The sequence below is a fragment of the Neovison vison genome, chromosome 11, assembly GCF_020171115.1.
Source record: "Neovison vison isolate M4711 chromosome 11, ASM_NN_V1, whole genome shotgun sequence".
NCBI classification, from domain to species: Eukaryota; Metazoa; Chordata; class Mammalia; order Carnivora; family Mustelidae; genus Neogale; species Neogale vison.
The window spans coordinates 89,459,892-89,477,976 of NC_058101.1; the positions used below are offsets into that span (position 1 = coordinate 89,459,892).

The 18,085-nt window shown below is 41.3% G+C and overlaps 1 protein-coding gene across 1 annotated transcript in view; it reads left to right on the top strand.

The window, feature by feature from the left end:
• The first annotated feature begins 330 nt into the window (after positions 1-330).
• NDNF (neuron derived neurotrophic factor) overlaps positions 331-18,085 on the top strand; it is a 41,342-nt gene continuing 23,587 nt past the window's right edge. The window contains exon 1 of the mRNA XM_044224088.1: positions 331-614. The gene's annotated coding sequence lies outside the window, so the exon portion shown is untranslated. The remainder of the gene's footprint in view (positions 615-18,085) is intronic.

Below are 18,085 nucleotides of genomic sequence, written 5' to 3' on the forward strand. Positions count from 1 at the left end.
AGGAGGGAGGGGGCGGGCGGGCAGCGGTGGGGCGGGAGGGGGAGCGGCTCTGGGCTTCAGCAGTGACACTCGGGAGCGAACACACACACTCCCCGCTCGGAGCCGCGAGAGAGCGGAGCTTACCGCGCAGCGTACCCGCCGCCGCCGCGCGCCGGGCTCTCCTTGCGTCGCACTCCAGCCAGGCGCCGGTGCCCCGAGCGGCCGCCCGCGGAGCCCGCGACAGCCCCGCTGGCCTCGGCAGCATCCTCCCGCCGCCCAGCCCCCGCACCCTCCCCGCCTTTTAAAAGGACCTCCCGCCACTTCCCCGCTCTGTCCCGGGATCCCCCAGCCCCGGGCTTTCCCCGCTCCACTCCGCAGCAACTTCGGCGGCCCGCGCGCCGCCAGCCTCGCCCGCCTCTGAAGTTTGCAGCGCCCACCGCAAAGTTGGGACACTTCGGCCGATTTAATTTTTCTCTTTTATCTGCCTCCTCCTCCGCCTCCCAGCCCCTTCGGTTCCTGAGTACTGGTGCTTAGCATCTTGGCCGGTGCCGGGGACGTGGACTGTTTCGCACACCACACCTCGGGGAGGGATTTTTCCTCTCACCCCCTCAGGAAAATCAAACAGATTTTTTAAGGTAAGTAGCGAGAGGAAAGCAAACTTGTGACGCCTCGACGCCTTAGTCCGCCACCCCAAGACCTGGCACAGGGAGTGTTCACACCCAAGGTTTCATCCGGGGTGGGGGGTGGAGGCGCGCGTCCCCTAAGTCAGAGGGGCCCAGCGAGGTTCTCAGTCACCGCTGGACGAGGGCGCCAGATCCAGAGGAGCAGAGGGTTTAGGGGCGTAGAGCAGGTCTCCCTCGGTTTTCCACGCTGGCTTGGTGGCTGGGCGGCGCGAACGGTGTTAGGAGGTGGAGAGCCAGTTGCACAGGCCGGGGACACTAGGTTCCCGGTGCCCAGGGTGCGGCGGAGTCCGGGGAGCCACAGAATCTTTATCCCGGACTTGGCCTGGACACTTACTTTGCCCGCCTGCCGGGAGGGCTGCTGCCTCCCCCTCTGCTTCAAGCCCTCTACCCTTCGCTAGAGAAAGTCTGCGGGACTGGGTGATAGAGGCGCGTGAGTGTGGGACGAAGAGGGGTCTGGGCTGCGCATGGGCTCGCCCGCGGGCAGGACAGGAGCGGGTTCCTGGCGGGCGGCCCCATCCCCGCAGCGGGGGCTCTGGGATCTTCGTCCCCTTCGGCCAGCCGAACCCCCACCGCTCTAGCTCCTCGTTAGTCCTCTGCCTGCTAAGCGAGCATCGTTAGAGAAACTTCCTCGAGCTAAGCAGGGAGGCCTGGGACCGGATCCTGCTTTTGCCGGGATACTAGAGCAGCCACCGAGGGGACCTTCCCTCTCGCCCCAGACCCAGCGACAGAGCGTCGTGCCCCAGCCCTGTCTGTGCACCAGTCGGTGTTCTCTCTAGTCGGCGCTACCTTCAGTGCCACCGAGCTGAGAGTTGGGGCAGCCCCGACACTCGGGAATCCGAACGAGTGGTTCCACGTCCCAGCTGTTCTCCCGGGACACTTCGCAAACTGCAGAATTTAGGGTGCGGTTTCGTTTCATTGTGCGCCCTTCCTGCCTCCACCCACCCCGTACACCCGCCGGGGGCTGGAGAATTCGCCGCTGCCCCCGCACCAGGTCCAGGCGGGTCGCGGAGGCCCTTGGAGTTTGCCGTGGGCACCTCTGCAGGGGCGCTGAGCTGTTCTTCGGGCCAGGTCGCGGTTCCCCTCCCGGTCCCCTTCGGGGCGCTGTCCATCTCCTGCTCTGGGTACAAGGAGCTCCCTGAAACCAAGACCTTGAGCGAGAAATGAACCTGAGAAACTCTCTGGGTTTAATTTTTTTTTTTTTTTTAACATAGTTCCTTTAAGCAACTTAGTTGCGCTGGTTAATTTGTCTACTTTTCATCATCATTCGATCCTGCTATATCAAAAAACAATTTATTTTTTCATTCAGTCGCTGACCTCTCCAACCACACTACCCCCTTCCCCCCACCCCCCTCGCCCACCCCTTCTTTTGCCTTGCTTCCTGAACCCTTTTTCTTTTCTGAAGGAGGGAATCTCCGCACCTCCTCCCTTTTTCCTCCCACCCGGTCCCTGAACGCCTGTGAGAAGCAGGGGAGTCGTCAATGGAAATAAATAGGACCCCCGCTCCATTCTCCGCCCCCTTTAAACAAGTAAAATCCTCCCTGGGCTGGCAGAAGTAGAGATAAAACATCCCTCCAGAGGGAGCGGTTTTGAGTATTTGATCGGAATGAATTGTTTTATTATCCTGAAAGATGTGATGGATGGATGCTAGAGCAATATGGGTACAGATCAGAGTGTATTGAGGGCTCTCAGTATTTATTATTATTAATTATTGTTTATTAAGTGTAATAATAAGACCATACCCTAGCTGAAGCCCATGTTTATATTTGGTTTTGATTTTGTGTCAGTCTCTTATTACAGTGGTTTCAGAAAGTGAATACACCAAAAAGATATTAATTTCTCACACCCTTTCTGCATATGGATTTAATTAAATGTCAAAAAGATACTGTCATTTTACCAAAGTTTTAACCCATGAACTTTTAGAAGGTTGCATTCTTATGAAATGCCCTCGTTTGCCTCAGTCTGTCTCCTTAAAGTTCAAAAACTTGGCAACATAATTAATTATGGTCCCAATTCCCATTTTCAATCTAAACCTATATGCAGGATTACATTAAAATATCCCATCATTTATCCTTTAAAAGTGACTCTGATGAGTTTAAATTCTTGGGGAAGGGGAGTCAACTGGGAATGAGAGGTCCAGAAGTTAGAAAAATTAGTGACTATTTCAGATTTCACTAAAAAAATCCTTGAATTCCTCCTTTAAGGATTGAAATTAACAAGTGTTTTCTCTGTATAATTCTGAACTTCAGTGAATGTCCTTAATCTTTACCATACAGTAGAAACACAACAGCTTGAAGCTTTCTGTATTGTTTTCATTTTTATGTCAGGACGTTTTATTCATTAAACCTGTATGTGGAAGTCACAGGCTCCACGTGGCAGCAACACTCTGTTTTAATTAGTAACTATCATAAAAAAGAAGCTAGAACTCTGTAATGGGCCTAAATTGCTAGGAATTATGTGTGGTTTAAATTACGCATTTATTTCAGCAGAAATGAAACCATGAATACAAAACATCTTTTAATCACTTGCAGACACAGCTTTTATCTCTTAAGATGTAACAAAATATATAATTGAAAAATATCCTTCTAAGAATGAGGGAAGCCCTGACCCTCATTTTATTTGTCCTGGGCCTATTGAACATTCATGTGGTAACATGAATAGTAAGCAAAGAGTGATGTCATAACCTTGGCAATACCATGCTGAGGGAATGCTTACATTCAATGTAGCCATCATGGATCCGTCTGCAGATAACTTAATGTAGCAACTTCTTCATCTGTCTTCATGAACCTGGTGATTCAGATATAGTTTTCTCACTGGAATTTATTGACCAGACTCTCCATGTGATAAGGGAAAATTTGTGTTGTAGAACTCTAACTATTTGGGATGAAGGTGGGAAGATAGAAATAAAATATACCTGTCAGTTGTTCTCTTCCTGTATTCCTTTCTATAGTATTTCTATTCAGTGTACCAAGAGGCCAGAATTTTTATTTTCAAACTGATTGTGGTTTTGTTGTTCTGTTAGGACAGAACTTGTCCTTCATTTTGCAATGATGAATGAGTAGATCTGGAAATGTAAGGACTATGCCTGAGTTAACGGATAGCAAGGAGTAGTGTGAATTCCACAGGATGTGCACTAAAATTATTTTAGTCTTTCTTCCCTTAGTTATTCCAGTGACAGGGTGACTGAGTCTAGTGACCAAGCAGTGCTCTCATGCTTTTTTGCTCCCTATTTCTGTGTCCGGTCTTGTTTTGGGGAGCCCTGCCCTCATCCTAACATCTAAGTTAATGAATGGCAGCCAGTGTCAGCTGCCATCATCTTATTCACCAGGAAGAAAGCATATCCCTTAGCCATCCCTATTGGGTAAAAAGCAAGTATAATCTACAAAAGTTGTTCAGATTATTCACTTGACCTCAAAACAAGGTCTAGAACCTCTAAATATCTACTTTGGAACAATTATTCCAAAGAATGTAATTTATTCATTTCCAGTTGATTCACAATCCTTCAGTAGAAACAACTAAACAAGTTATAGTTGAGTAGTAAACAGTAAATCACACTAAATCTTTACTTTCAGACTGACTTTAAAATTAAAGCCCTCCAGTATTTAAATACTCCATTTAAAAATGCTTTGCAATTTAACCCTGAGGTTAGGCTAAATTCTGCCTTATTTTAACATTATATTACAATGCAAATTGACACCTATGTTACACACACACATGCTTCTACGTGTTAATTTTCAACTAAGAAGAAACGTAAATACTTTGCTGTTACTGTTAAAAAGAATCACATAGCATGACATAGAAAAAAAAAACTACCGATATTTTATTATATCATATGGTGATATGCTGATCCTAAATTTAGTTAATATTTCTGAGAAGAACCACACCATTTTAGGATGAATGTGTTGGGATATGTATATAGATCTCTTGCCTCTTCTGAGAGGACACCTGGCATTTGCTTTCTATAGCCCACCAGCGCCCAAGCCAATGACAAATGCAGGTATATTCCTGGCTGCTTAATTCTTGAGCACATTTCCTAACACCAAAGATGCTATAGTCATACCTTCCCCCTTTCTTTTGGTATGTTACTAAAAACTACAAACCAACTAATCCTTGCATTTTAATATTTTGAAATATTTAGAAATTATAAAATACATAATATTAATTGACACAAGATTTTAAAAAACATTTCTAGATTTACATTTTAAAAATTGAGAGTAAAGGTATTTGATCAGTATAGAATGAAAAGCAAACTGGCAATATGTTTCTGCAAATTTTACCCTTTGGGATAGAGACAGATTTGACCACAGAACAGCTGGATATTGGGTCCTGTTACAATGTCAATTTTTTTTTAAGAACTCACTAAACTAAATGTGATTTAGACCTCAAGTTTTTAAATCTAGAAACTTCCAAGATTACATGTCATTATTCCTTCAACAATTTCCGGATCCCTTGGAAACTGATTTATTTTAGTAAGTTGGTGAGTAGCTTTTGGTTTTGAGTTGTTAATTTTTCCATGTTTCAAATTTGAAAATGACACATATTTAATATTTTATATATTTCTCTGAAGTATTTATTTTTAGTTTCACTTGTGAAAACTCTGAATGAATCTTTAAAAAAGAAAAATGTGGCAGAATGTATATAGTTAACTTTTCCAATGTCCCTTAATCGTTCTTTTGAAAAAAATTGCTGCTATTCTTTTGAAAGAATTGTTTCTATATAGTTATGAGAAAAGAAAAAAAAACATTTTTAGAAACAGTGGGTTATATAGAGTTTGGAAGGAACTCAATAAAAACATAATTACACAATTAGAAATTGACTCATTTGAACAAACCTCTTAGACACTGCCTCTGCAGTGTGGAGGTTTTAAATATAATAACCAAATAACAAAATCGAGTTAGCAATATGCACTCATTTTCTAATTGGAATGATAACAGCCAATATCACAAATAGGGGTCACTGATTATACTGTATGATAACTGTGCAAGTTTCTGTCTTCTCCCCAACATGAAAGTGAGGCACACACTGTCTTCCTCCAGTTGTGTGCTTGGAGGACATATATTCCACAATCTAAAGACATAGCCAAAAAATATGGACTATATTTATGCACTCATTTTCTAATTGGAATGATAACAGCCAATATCACAAATAGGGGTCACTGATTATACTGTATATAACTGTGCAAGTTTCTGTCTTCTCCCCAACATGAAAGTGAGGCACACACTGTCTTCCTCCAGTTGTGTGCTTGGAGGACATATATTCCACAATCTAAAGACATAGCCAAAAAATATGGCCTATATTCAAGTGCTCGCTTCGGCAGCACATATACTAAAATTGGACTATATTCAAATGCGTGTTTTATCCATAACTAAAAATCATAAGTACATAGATCTTGTTCTCCAAGGCAATTGTCCATAAGCATACAGATCTAAATAAAATGAGACTGAATTTTATCCTTTCTCTAAAAGAAAGAGTAAAACCTGAACCCATAATTAGAAAGATTTGTGAAGGGTGATATCTTGTTTTTGAAATCACCATGACTGTGGTTAAAGTTATAATATAGAAACTATGAGCAAGTGTTTATTTATGAAGATTGAGAATACTGTGTCTGGATAGTTGACAAATAAAATGAGGGGCAACATTGTGATGCTTACCTGAAAATATTGTATTTAAAAGGGGAAAGCTAGTGTGAAAGGGATTAATTTATTTAGGGTTAGTTTCTCTGACTTAGGTGCTACAAGTGTTTAGTGCCTCCTGGAGTATAGATGGTTAGAATTTACAGCACATCGTAGTGAAAAATAAACCTCAGCAATCCATATGGAGATGGCTTTGATTACTCTCTTTTATTCAGGTCATGTGTACTCAAAGCTCACCGGCATTGCCAAATGTAACATTATGCATTTTATTTCTGTAATAAAATATGCTTCTGATTAAATTATCAGTCATACAAAAAAAATCAACTCACATAAGCATAAATGTACTTGATCCGTTTTAGTTATCTTGTTTAAAATACACACAGAAAATAAATACACTTTACCCATAAGAATACACTAGTAAATATGTCCTGCTTGAAATCTAAATATTATTCATATGTTGATAGCACTCAATAAATGTTGCAATTCATATTAAATCCCAGCATTCACTGAAATTGATAATATAGTATCAAAAGCTTCAAATTGGGATTGGTTCAGAAGTAACTGGATCCTGTAATTGGAGAGAGATTTGTTGCCAGCAGCGGTGACGGTGATCAGAAACAGCAGTGGTAGCTAAAACACCTGGCAAACTGAGAAAAAACAGCAATCATTTAGCTTTGGGTCTCCCCAAGTTTCAGATATTTTAGTTCTCGGGTGATCCTTCGAAGTTTGCTGAAATGTGCTATGAAAATATATTACTTTTTTTTTATGGAAAATGAAACTGCTCCCTAAATAGAAGATATGGATTTGACCCTCTGATGATCCCAGTGGCAAGCATAACTGTATTAGTAGGTGGACAAGCAGGCAAGTCTTATGGGAAATGGCCTGAGGTCCTGGGGAAGCCACCCTGCCCCCAACTGCTACCAAGGCCTCTTGTGGTACTAAAATGCTATCTGCAAAAAGATGATTTTTCGTGTGGTTTTTTTTTTTTTTAAAGATTTTATTTATTCAAGAGAGAGAGCTCAAAATCACAAGCAGGCAGAGGCAGGCAGAGAGAGAAGGGAGAAGCAGGCTCCCCGCTGAGCAGAAAAGACAATGCAGGGCTTGATCACAGGACCTTGGGATCATGACCTGAGCAGAAGGCAGAGGCTTAACCCATTGAGCCACCCAGCCGCCCCCTGATTTTTTGTTTTTAAAATAACTTTGTTTTTGAGTGTCCACTGTAAATATGAAAATGCCGCTAAGATGGGAAACAGGGTAAGCTGCGGTCAGCTAACATCCTCCCAAGATGTTAATAGCGGGACAAAGCCAGACTGGAAGGAGCTAGTTTAAGACGGAATTTTAGAGAAGGGAGATACTGACCTTTGGATCTCTTGGCCTCTTCTTCTTTGGACAGCCTCCCGTTAGAATACACCTGTTCTTTTTTCCTCTTCCTCTGATAGTTGCTTCTCAGTTTCTTATACTCTAGAAGTTATACCTGGGGCCAGGTTTGTGGGCCACAGCTGGAATGGCCCCATTGCTTCGTTGAATGCTCTTCTGTCACCATCCTGAAGTTCATAATTCTTGAACAAGAGGTCTTGCACCGGGCCCCACAATTTTTTATTTTATACTGGGACTACAAAATATGTAACTCATCTTCTTTCTACCTTGATGCGAATTTAAGATAGAGAATCTATATGTTGAAGAACTGGTAAGGACATTTGAGATTATCTTTGCAACGTTAGGTCAAGTGAATATTTGTATCGAAAAACTTATCTTTTCAGTAAAATGAAAGAAACAATACTCTTTTAAACAATTGAGATACTGAACAGGTATCTAGCTTTTGATAGTGCTGATCTTGTAAAGCAGAGGTCTCTAAAAGGGAGTGGTGTCTTTGCCTCACAAGACGTCTCCTTAAGATGAAAGGAGAAAATATCAAAACTCTATTTAAACTTACTTTTATGTATAAAGGAGGAAAAGAGTTTTGGTAACATTATGTAATATATTTATTGGTAAAGGCACTCCTACTCAGCATATTGGATGATCACTGAAAAATCAGTAATCAGAGGTGACAGCTTCTGTGAAGTAAAAATAATAACAGGGGAAAATAATGACATTCTAATCAGCTCTGACAAGGAGCGAGCCCTACCCAAAAGTTAACCAGAAAAAAGATGTGGAGTATAGGGGTTTTTCCAATGTAATCAACTATGATACTCATCACAGTATAGAATGTCTCATGTTGTATGTCTGTGTGTGTGTGTATGTGTGTGTGTACATATATATATAATTTTATTATATATATTTACTTAAATAAATAAATATGTATTTTTATTATATATGTGTACATATACACACACATATAAAATATATATAATATAATATAAATATATAATAAAATAAAAAATATATTTTATATATATATACACACACACATATATATCTATAAAAAATCCCAATTCTAAAAGATTTGGAGACACCACATTACAGGGCCAGAGATTTTCAACAGAAAGCTGAAAGAGCCCTCAAATAAATCAGTCACCATTATCTTTAAGTATTCTTAGTTATATGTATAAGCATTTGATAATTCCTCTGTTACTAGTAAATAGATAATACACTCCATTATGTTCTGAAAAATTCAGTATTCCAAGAGTTAAAAAAAAGTTACCTAATCTTAATGCTCTTGTAAAAAAAATAATTGTGTTACATTTTGAAATTTATATTTAAAACTTTATTGCCTCTCAGTAAAGTTGCCGGTTATTAATTTGCACCAAAGTTGTTTCTGTGTTTTGAATTTCACAACATGAATGGAAATTATCGTACTTATTAACAGTATTATAACTTCTTAAAACCCTCAGTTGTTCACAAGGTACTTCCACATCCATCATTTTCTTTAATCCTCACGGGTACCCAGTGAGGAAGATATTAATCCCCTACTGCTGAGAAGTCTGAAACTCCATTTCAGCTAAGAGAATAAACTACACTCACAAACTTTTAAAATAAAGTGGGGACTCCTTGGTTCCAGAAGCAAAACCGATGGAAATGTCTAAAACTTTTAAATTGAGATTAGTTTCCAAATTAATTTGCAAGGACACAATTTACTTGGAATTTTTTTTTGGTTACAATTTAATGATTCAAAAAATCATTAATTTAATCTAAATTCACAAGACCTTAATCGTAGACAGTTTATGTGCTAAATGTTTACTGGTTTGGGTCATGGTTAACTTACTAGGTAATTTTGTGGCGGAAGATGAGTATACTTTTTCACATTTAAATCCATATGTGTTAAGGTACAACACTGAAAAATAAGTAATCTGTAGACTCCCTTCTTAAATTAGTGGTAATTCATAAGAATTCACCTCTAAAGTCATTCCAGTATTCTAATAATGTGGCATTTTTAAGAGATATAAGATTTGAAGTTAGATCTGTTTTAAAAATTTTTAAATAGGGACGCCTGGATGGCTCAGTTGGTTGGACGACTGCCTTCAGCTCAGGTCATGATCCTGGAGTCCCAGGATCGAGTCCCACATCGGGCTCCCAGCTCCATGGGGAGTCTGCTTCTCCCTCTGACCTTCTCCTCGCTCATGCTCTCTCTCACTGTCTCTCTCTCAAATAAATAAATAAAGTCTTAAAAAAAATTTTTTTTTTAAATAAGTGATTCTACATTTCAATGTAGTTCTACATTTCAATGGAATACTGAGAGTTGCTGTAGATGCATAGGCTAGGATATTCCAAATACCCTAAATACTTAAAGCCCTTTAAAACATAATGAGGAATAAGTCAGCTCCAACAGTGAAAATATTTATACACCCACACATATTAACACTTCAGCCAGCAAGTTCAGCCTATAATTGAAAAAAATATCTACATTTAAAGTTTTGTTCATACTTGCAAAGCAGGGACAACAAGGAGGCAGTTTTGAAACATCTTTTTCTCTTAGCAGGCTCTATGTTGTGTAAGGACCGCTGATGACAGTTGACCCCCTACACTCACCAGCTACAGCCTTTCCCTAATGCATCCCTTAAAATTTTTTTTTAAAGAAGAAAAACCACGCCTAACTGTGTATCTTACTTTTGGGGGAAGGAGGGGAAGGGATGAAATAATTGTGGTCAGCATTCTGTGGTTTGTCTTGTCTCTGATTGTTGCAGATTTATGTGTTTGTATTATATCAACATAATTTACTGTAAACTCTTCATTAAAAGTGACCGTGGGGTCTGCCCGCATTATCTGCCTTTTGAGTGCCCTGTTCTTTAATCATCTCTTAATCCAGAAATAATAATGCAGAACATCCCAGGAACTGAGCCTGATCCTCAGCTCTCTAATCTCAACACGTGCATCTGAAATCCTTTGCTAGATCTACTGCCTGCAAAGCCTGAGCACACTCACCTTTGAATCCCTTTAATCCATCTTTGTTTGTTAAACAATATTGATGCCCTCAGATATGGTCTCTCAAGGCTAACAAAAAGAATATTAAGGATTTCCTACTGTTTGTGTGATTATTTTTAAAAACTCAACATCTTGGCCTCTCCTCTGTGTTCTAGTCAGTCTTTGAGGAAAGAGGAACTTTTTATCTGATAGATTAGGTAAATTCTGATAGAATAACCTGATGCTGAGATTCCGTCTGATACCTGTTTAAAGAGCAGGCCAAAACATGTATCTTTTGTTGTTGAGTAAAATGTTGCAACTAGTTAGAGAAGCTGTTTTATACTATGTGCAGATAAACAGGACCTCTTATTTCAAAAGAGCATTCACATCCACTATCTTAAACCTCATAACCACCCTGGGAATAATTGTCTGCATCGTGTAGATGAGGAAACGGAGACCAAAAGAGGTTAAGAGACTTGCTCCCAGTACAAAAGGCAATAATGGTTTAGTCAGAACTGCTTCCACTCAGATCTTCTTACTCGAAGTCCAGCAAATCATTTTCGGTTTTACTTTGGAAGCCTTTTAACTGTTCCCAAACTTGGAGACATGAGACCAGAGAGTGAACTACAGAAAGAAAAGAGAGGGGAGACGTTAACTACCCTTTCTTTAAGGTTCTCTCAACTGTGAGATTGTCACGATCCAGTGTCCTTGGAGAGTATTATCTCATCTCTCCAAAGACAGGGCTTACGTTTATAGTTTGTTTTTGGCCTAGGATTTTATAAAAGGGGTCGCAGAAGAAATACGTATTTGAAAACTGTTACTTTAACTTATTTCTTTTTACAAGAACAGGACAAATGCATACTTGTGTGCCCCCCCACACAGACTTTTTTCTTTCTTTTTCTTTTCTGGAAATAAGAATAATCTAGGGTTTAACTTTTTTACCTATTTAAGGTTCCTGATACATCTGTCCCACTCTTCTATCTTTGGATTGTATTATCCTGATTATAGTTATTTTTAAATCTTGATTTTGTCCTGTGTGTTGGCCCTGGAGGCCACCACAGAAAATCTGACAGCAGACAGGCTTTACTGCTGTCTTATCAAAATAAGTTCCAGTGGGTGCAGGGGAAGAGGCAAAGTTCCAGGACCATCACGAACTGGGAAAATATAGGATTGGGTCCATGGAACCAAATGCCAATTCTTAGTCTATGGTATTTATTATTCTATAGTAATAATGATTTCTTCTTGATAGAATCTTATTTCTTAGTATTTGCCAACTCCATTAAGTAGATGAATAAATTAGAATCTTGTCACAATCTCCTAAAAATTCCACTAGGGGCGCCTGGGTGGCTCAGTAGGTTAAAGCCTCTGCCTTCCGCTCAGGTCATGATCCCAGGGTCCTGGAATCGAGCCCCGCATCAGGCTCTCTGCTCAGTGGGGAGCCTGCTTCCCTCTCTCTGCCTGCCTCTCTGCCTACTTGTGATCTCTCTGTCAAATAAATAAATAAAATCTTAAAAAAAAAAAATTCCACTAGGCCATTTTTGGGCTTTAATATAAACACAGACATATTCCCCAGAGCAAAAAACCTGCCATCTTCCTCCTCCTCCTCTACCTCCTCTTCCTCTTCCTTGTCCTCCTCCTCCTCCTCCTTCTTCTTCTTCTTCTTTCTCTTCTCCCTCTTCTTCCTCCTCCTACTCTTCCTCCTCCTCTTCCTCTTCCTCTATATAAAGAAGGTAGAGAAAAGAAAGCCGTGAAACTGTGTGGATGTAATAGTAGTACTCACAGTAAAAAGAGGAAAGGATGTATATAATCTGCATGTCATCCATGCTGAATAGATGTTTAAAACATTAACATTTGGTCATGAGTAAAAATTGGAAATCAGGAAGTTCAAATAACGAGGGGAGGGGTGCCTGGCTGGTTCAGTTGGTAGAGCATGCGACTCTTGATCTCAGAGTTGTAAATTCAAATCCAACGTTGGGTGTAGAGTTTATTTAAAAATATATCTTTTAAAAAGTATAAATGGTGCAAATACTGGAGAAGAAAATCATAGTGCCACCATTATCAGATAATCGGTCACACGACTGGAAGAGACAGAGCTACTCGAAGTGCAGCCCAAGAACCATCAGCATCCACATCTCCACGGAGCTTGCTAGAAAGGCCGAGTGAAAGGGCCCACCCTACATCTTTTGAATTAGAATCTGCAGCTTAATAAGAAAGCTGGGTCATGTGATTGTACCTTCAGGTTTGAGAAGCACCGTTTCATAGCATTTGTTCCTATTCTCTGATCAGAATGTATCCCAGCCAAACCATATTCTACATGTTTTCAGAGGAAAGAGGTCCTCTCAAGTAATGCACTATGTTATTCTTACTAAGACATGACTGTGTTCTTAAGGACAGAAGAAAATGCATCCTTCTCCTAGGCTCCTGGAGCATCCAGCATGTGCCACCCATCTAATAGCAACCAGCTAACAGGTTGCCATGAGGTCCACCTCAAAAGACTGAAGAAATACTTCCCAAGTTTTTGAGTTTTACAAAGTAGCCTATTTTATACCCATAAAATTGCCAAAAGCACCCATGACTTATTTCCTATTTAGCTTATAATTTCTCTTGCGAACAAATTCCGTAAATCAGCAATAATGATCAGTTTTCCTATTTTGGATTTTATTTATTTGTTACCCACAAAACGTCACGAACACTGGCTTGGTATTTAGGTTCCGTGATCAGCATTATACCTGTTGTAAAAGATAGCATTGCGTTTCCTTTCCGCAGAACCTGGGCATCTCAAGAATATGTACGAACAGAAGTTAAAATGGTCTGCAGTAGAAGTACACACATTGGAAAACACAACTAGATTGCCCAGTGGTTGTAGATGCTTAGGTTGTGAAGAAAGAGTAGGATTCTGCCACCCAGAGAAGCGGCAGAGACAGAGGAGGCCTCCAGGGCCCGGGGCAGGCATCAGCACATGCTGGGCAGAGGAAACCCCGTGTGGGGAGTTGTAGGAAATAAGTTTGGTAGAGTGAGTTGTGAGGTCAGACACCTCATGGGCACAGACTTCGTCCTCCAGTTCACAGGAAATCATCTGACTTTTTATTTTTATCAGCAGAAGAAGGAAACATTTTTGTTTTTAAGATAAGGATGTTGGTGCTGTGCAAATGATCAGGGAGAGATGCGGGCAATGGATATGAGAAGCAGGGAGTGGCTCATTTGAGGGACCGGCAGTTTGGATAGAGAAGAGAGAACCAGTCTGAGGGAATGTGCAGCAGGTGCATTGGCAGGATGTGTTGGTTAGCGGAGGGTGGGGATTGAAAACAAGCAGACTTTGGTGAGGTTCCTAGCTTGGCACCTGGCAGGCCGGTGCTCCTGAGGTAAAAGTAGCATGTGCTGGTTTTCATGCGGCATCTGGTGACCCTCCAGCAGCCTTCTCAAGGACTACTCTTCCATTTCAGTCAACAAACACAGGAAGAAACCAAGGCAGTTCAGGAGTGGTCTCAATCTGCCCTTGGACTCAAGGGTGCAGAAGTGTTCTGGCAGAAGAAGGAAAAGGGCCCAGATTCACAATGCAGCCTGAATCTGGTTCGGTGAGGCCAATGCTAAGCCACTTCACACTTTTGAGTGTTCTATCCCGGGCATCCGAAGGAAAAGTGAGTCTGGAGCCAAGTAAATCAACCTTGAGGCCTCGGCAAACCACCACCCCCAACTTTCTTGCATAGTCCAGAATCTGATGGGAGAGATTTCAGACCCTCTTACTCTTTGCAATAAACTTCTTGAAATCAGTATAATTAAGCAAATATTTATTTAGTGCCTACTTGGTGTAAGAACCATAGAAATCTGTAGAAGAGATAGAAAAAGGAGTAAAAAAAAATCTTTCCTAAGGGTCATTTACTTGGGTAAACTTAATGAAAGCCTCATGAGGAGCTTTTATTTATTTTTTTTAAGAATGAGAAAAAATATTAAAATATCTATAGCTCAAGTGAAATAAGAAAGGGCCATAAGAATCGAAGCCTCTCGTTTCACTGGAGGACCTTGATTCTGCCTCATCTGCCCCTGATGTCTGCAAGGAACTTGCAATAGGCACTCAAACACTAGTTCACTTACTGACAATGTATCCCAGCCAAACCATATTCTACATGTTTTCAGAGGAAAGAGGTCCTCTCAAGTAATGCACTATGTTATTCAGAGGAAGCTCAGATAGCAAGCCGTCTAAGTAAATACCACACGGCTGCAATCTTGTTAAGAATCTTCCTGCAGATTTTGTAGCCCCCTTTTTTTCTTTTGGTATCTCACTCCAGAATGTCAGGAAACATCCTTCCTCTGTCAGAGCACCTCCTACTTTTTAAACTGCTCTGTTCAGTTTACCAGCTTTGTCAGAGAAGTCTGTATTTTACGGAGTCCCGAACTCCTTCCTTCTAGTCCATGACAGCCCCTGGGACTAGCTGGGCCAGCCAGTGCTTCTTATCCCTCTTTCATCTGATAATAGACCTTAAAACATCTGGTGTCACAGCCCATCCCCGCATTCCTGGATTTAACCCTGGCCAGGCCTTCCTCACCAGATGTGATTGTGGCTGCCTCAGTTGAGTCAGGACTGTCTTGGGGTCTCTGTGCGTTGGGACTGTCCCCTTTAGTGGCTGAGGGTTGTGGTTAAGGCACAGGTGGGGCAGATTCCTGGACGTAAAGCACAGCAGACCAAATAGGTCCTTCCCCTCAGTCTCCCTGACTTACTCCTCTCTGTCCAAGTCCCTGCTGAAATGTCACTTCCTCAGAGAGGCCTTCCATGACCACTCAGCCTAAAAGGGCTCCTTCCCCCTACCTTCCTCCCATGGCACCCCTCCAGCCATTTCACCTACTCCACTTTCTGCCTGGTGCTGCTGCTCTCTGGAATGGTTATATGTAGATGTTAGCTTGTTCATTCTCTCCCTTACCTACCGAACTCGAAGCTTTACAAGCAAAAGGACATCACACTTCTTATCCACGGCTATATTTCTCAAGCAGTGCTTGGCACAGAGTAAGTGCCCAGTAAACATTTGGTGCATCAGCCAATGAATTCTGCAATTCCATCATGCTGGCTCTTGGAAACAAAGTTCCTGTTGTCACTGCCTTGTTGATGAGTATCTTTTTTTATTACATCACTAGAAGCTGGGTTATAAAGATTTCTTTGATCAAAACTTTATGGAAGATTTGGCCCATGTGTTCAGCAGACATAGCTGTTAGAATTACCAAAGCAATTTTTGAAACCAGGTTTGTCATCGGAACAGGAATACCTTTGAGCCTAAATAATTAAAATACCTGCTTTTGTGAGTATGGTTAGGTAGAATGAAAAAAAAAAAAACTTTTTAAATTTTTAAGTTCCTTTGAGAAGATAGTATGTATTATCTGAGATAGATGGAAAATATATAAAAATGTAAGGTCATTTGCTGATGGATGAGTGAAGATAGATTATTTTTAGAATCTTTGTTCCCACTACAGTATTTATTTTATCCTTGCTGTCACTGGCACACAAAACTAGTAATGATCTTCGTTCAGAAGATATAGTGATTATTGAGTTTGGTCCACCGATTGGTTATTTAGTAAACCCTACTGGATATATTACAGAATGCCTGAAAAGATTGCTGACTTTTCTCCTTCAGAGTGTTACACGCCAAAGTTTGGTGACCCCGCCCCCCAAGGACCTCTTTCCTTTCTCTAGCCCGCTTTTTCCTGCCTATCACTAAGCTTACCACCTGTCGGTTCCCTGCCCGCGCCTGCGCAGTTCCTCATTCGCCTATCAGCCCCACTGGCTTTAGGATTCCTCACTGGTCCTCCAGCTCTCTGCAGAAAAGTGTGCAGAAGTATCAGTTAAGTCGTATTGGCAGATATGAGCTCATAGGAAGATTCCTAAGTTTTATTTAACCTGTCCATTTAGACACAGCTTATGAAGAGGTCTGGTTATATGCCAAATTTCAGTGTGTGTGTGTGTGTGTGTGTGTGTGGTGTTTTTTTTTCTAATTTTCTTCTTAACTTCCATGTATGTTTCTCTTAGCTTCCTCCTCACTGACCATAAACCACCTCTTACCAGAACTTTTGAGAAATCAGTTAGCCTCGGTTGTTACGCACCCTTCATTGGAAACCTAAATTCAAAGAAGCAGCTACTCGTTACGCGCACGTTACGTGTGCGTAACCAGTAGTGTGTGTGTGTTTGTGTGTGTGTGTGTGTGTGTGTATGTACACATATACTTGTTGCCTTTCCCCAGTATGTCTCACCCACCTTCCATGCACCCAGCAGATCCACTTTCCCACCCGGCCAATTGAAATCAATATTTTTGGCTATCAAACTGCACATCTTGCTACTTTCTACCTTGGTCAGTGCTTCTTTATGTTTTTCATAACAAGAAGAGAGTGTTTTCCTTTTTTGTCTTTTCTAATACCTTAACCAGTATAAGAATTAACTTTTAAAAACTGCATCTAACATTATCAGCAATTCATGTATTATTGGATGCCAACTGGAAATTCTGCCCAACTAGTTTCATTTCTCTCTGATTTCTTCCAATGCTCTGTTATTTCATTGCCCCTGGGTTCCTATAATCAAGGTGTTATCTTTGATTCTTCTCATTTCCTCACTTCCTGCCTCCAACTCACCTGTACATTCTGGACGTAAGACACAATGCATCTCTCCATTACTCTCCATCTCCCCCACCAAGTTTAAGCCATCACCGCGTCTGCCGTGGACAGCTGCAGGGGACTTCTTCTGATCTTGTTGCTTTTACAAAAATGAGGTTGGTTTTTGCTTTTATAGTTATCATGTCTCTAACATCTGTTCTTTACAAAATAGAGTTATTCCTTAAAAACATGGATTGGATCATGATCCTGAGCTTTTTTTTTTTTTTTTTTTTAAGATTTTATTTTTCAGAGAGAGAGAGCTTGTGCGCATGCACAAACAAAGGGAGCAGCAGGCAGAGGGAGAAGCAGGATCCCCACTGAGCAGGGAGCCCAATGCGGGACTCCGTCCCAGGACCCTAGGATCATGACCTGAGCTGAAGGCAGATACTTAATCAACTGAGCCACCCAGGCGTCCTGATTCTGAACTTCTTAAAGGCTTTCCCTCATACTCAGAATAGAATCCAAACTCCTTAATATGGTTTGCAGAACTGTATGCGATCTGCCCTTTGCCTTCCACTCTCCCCTCTGCCCACTCTCCCCTCTGCCCACTCCCCTCTGCCCACAGTGAAAGCCTTTTCTTCACCCATACTCACGTCTAGTGCCAACTTCGGGCCTTTGCACCAGCTGTCTATCTGCCCAGAATGCTCTTTCCTCTGACATCTCTTTCACTGGCTTCCTCTGGTTCATAACATCTCGAAGGAAAGGTCATTTCTTCCAAGAAACCATCTCTAAATCTTCCACCTAAAGCCGCCATTGCTTTCTCTCACGCAGGCCTGTTGTAATTCTCTATGGAACTGTGAATGCCAGCCACTGGTGTTTTGTTAT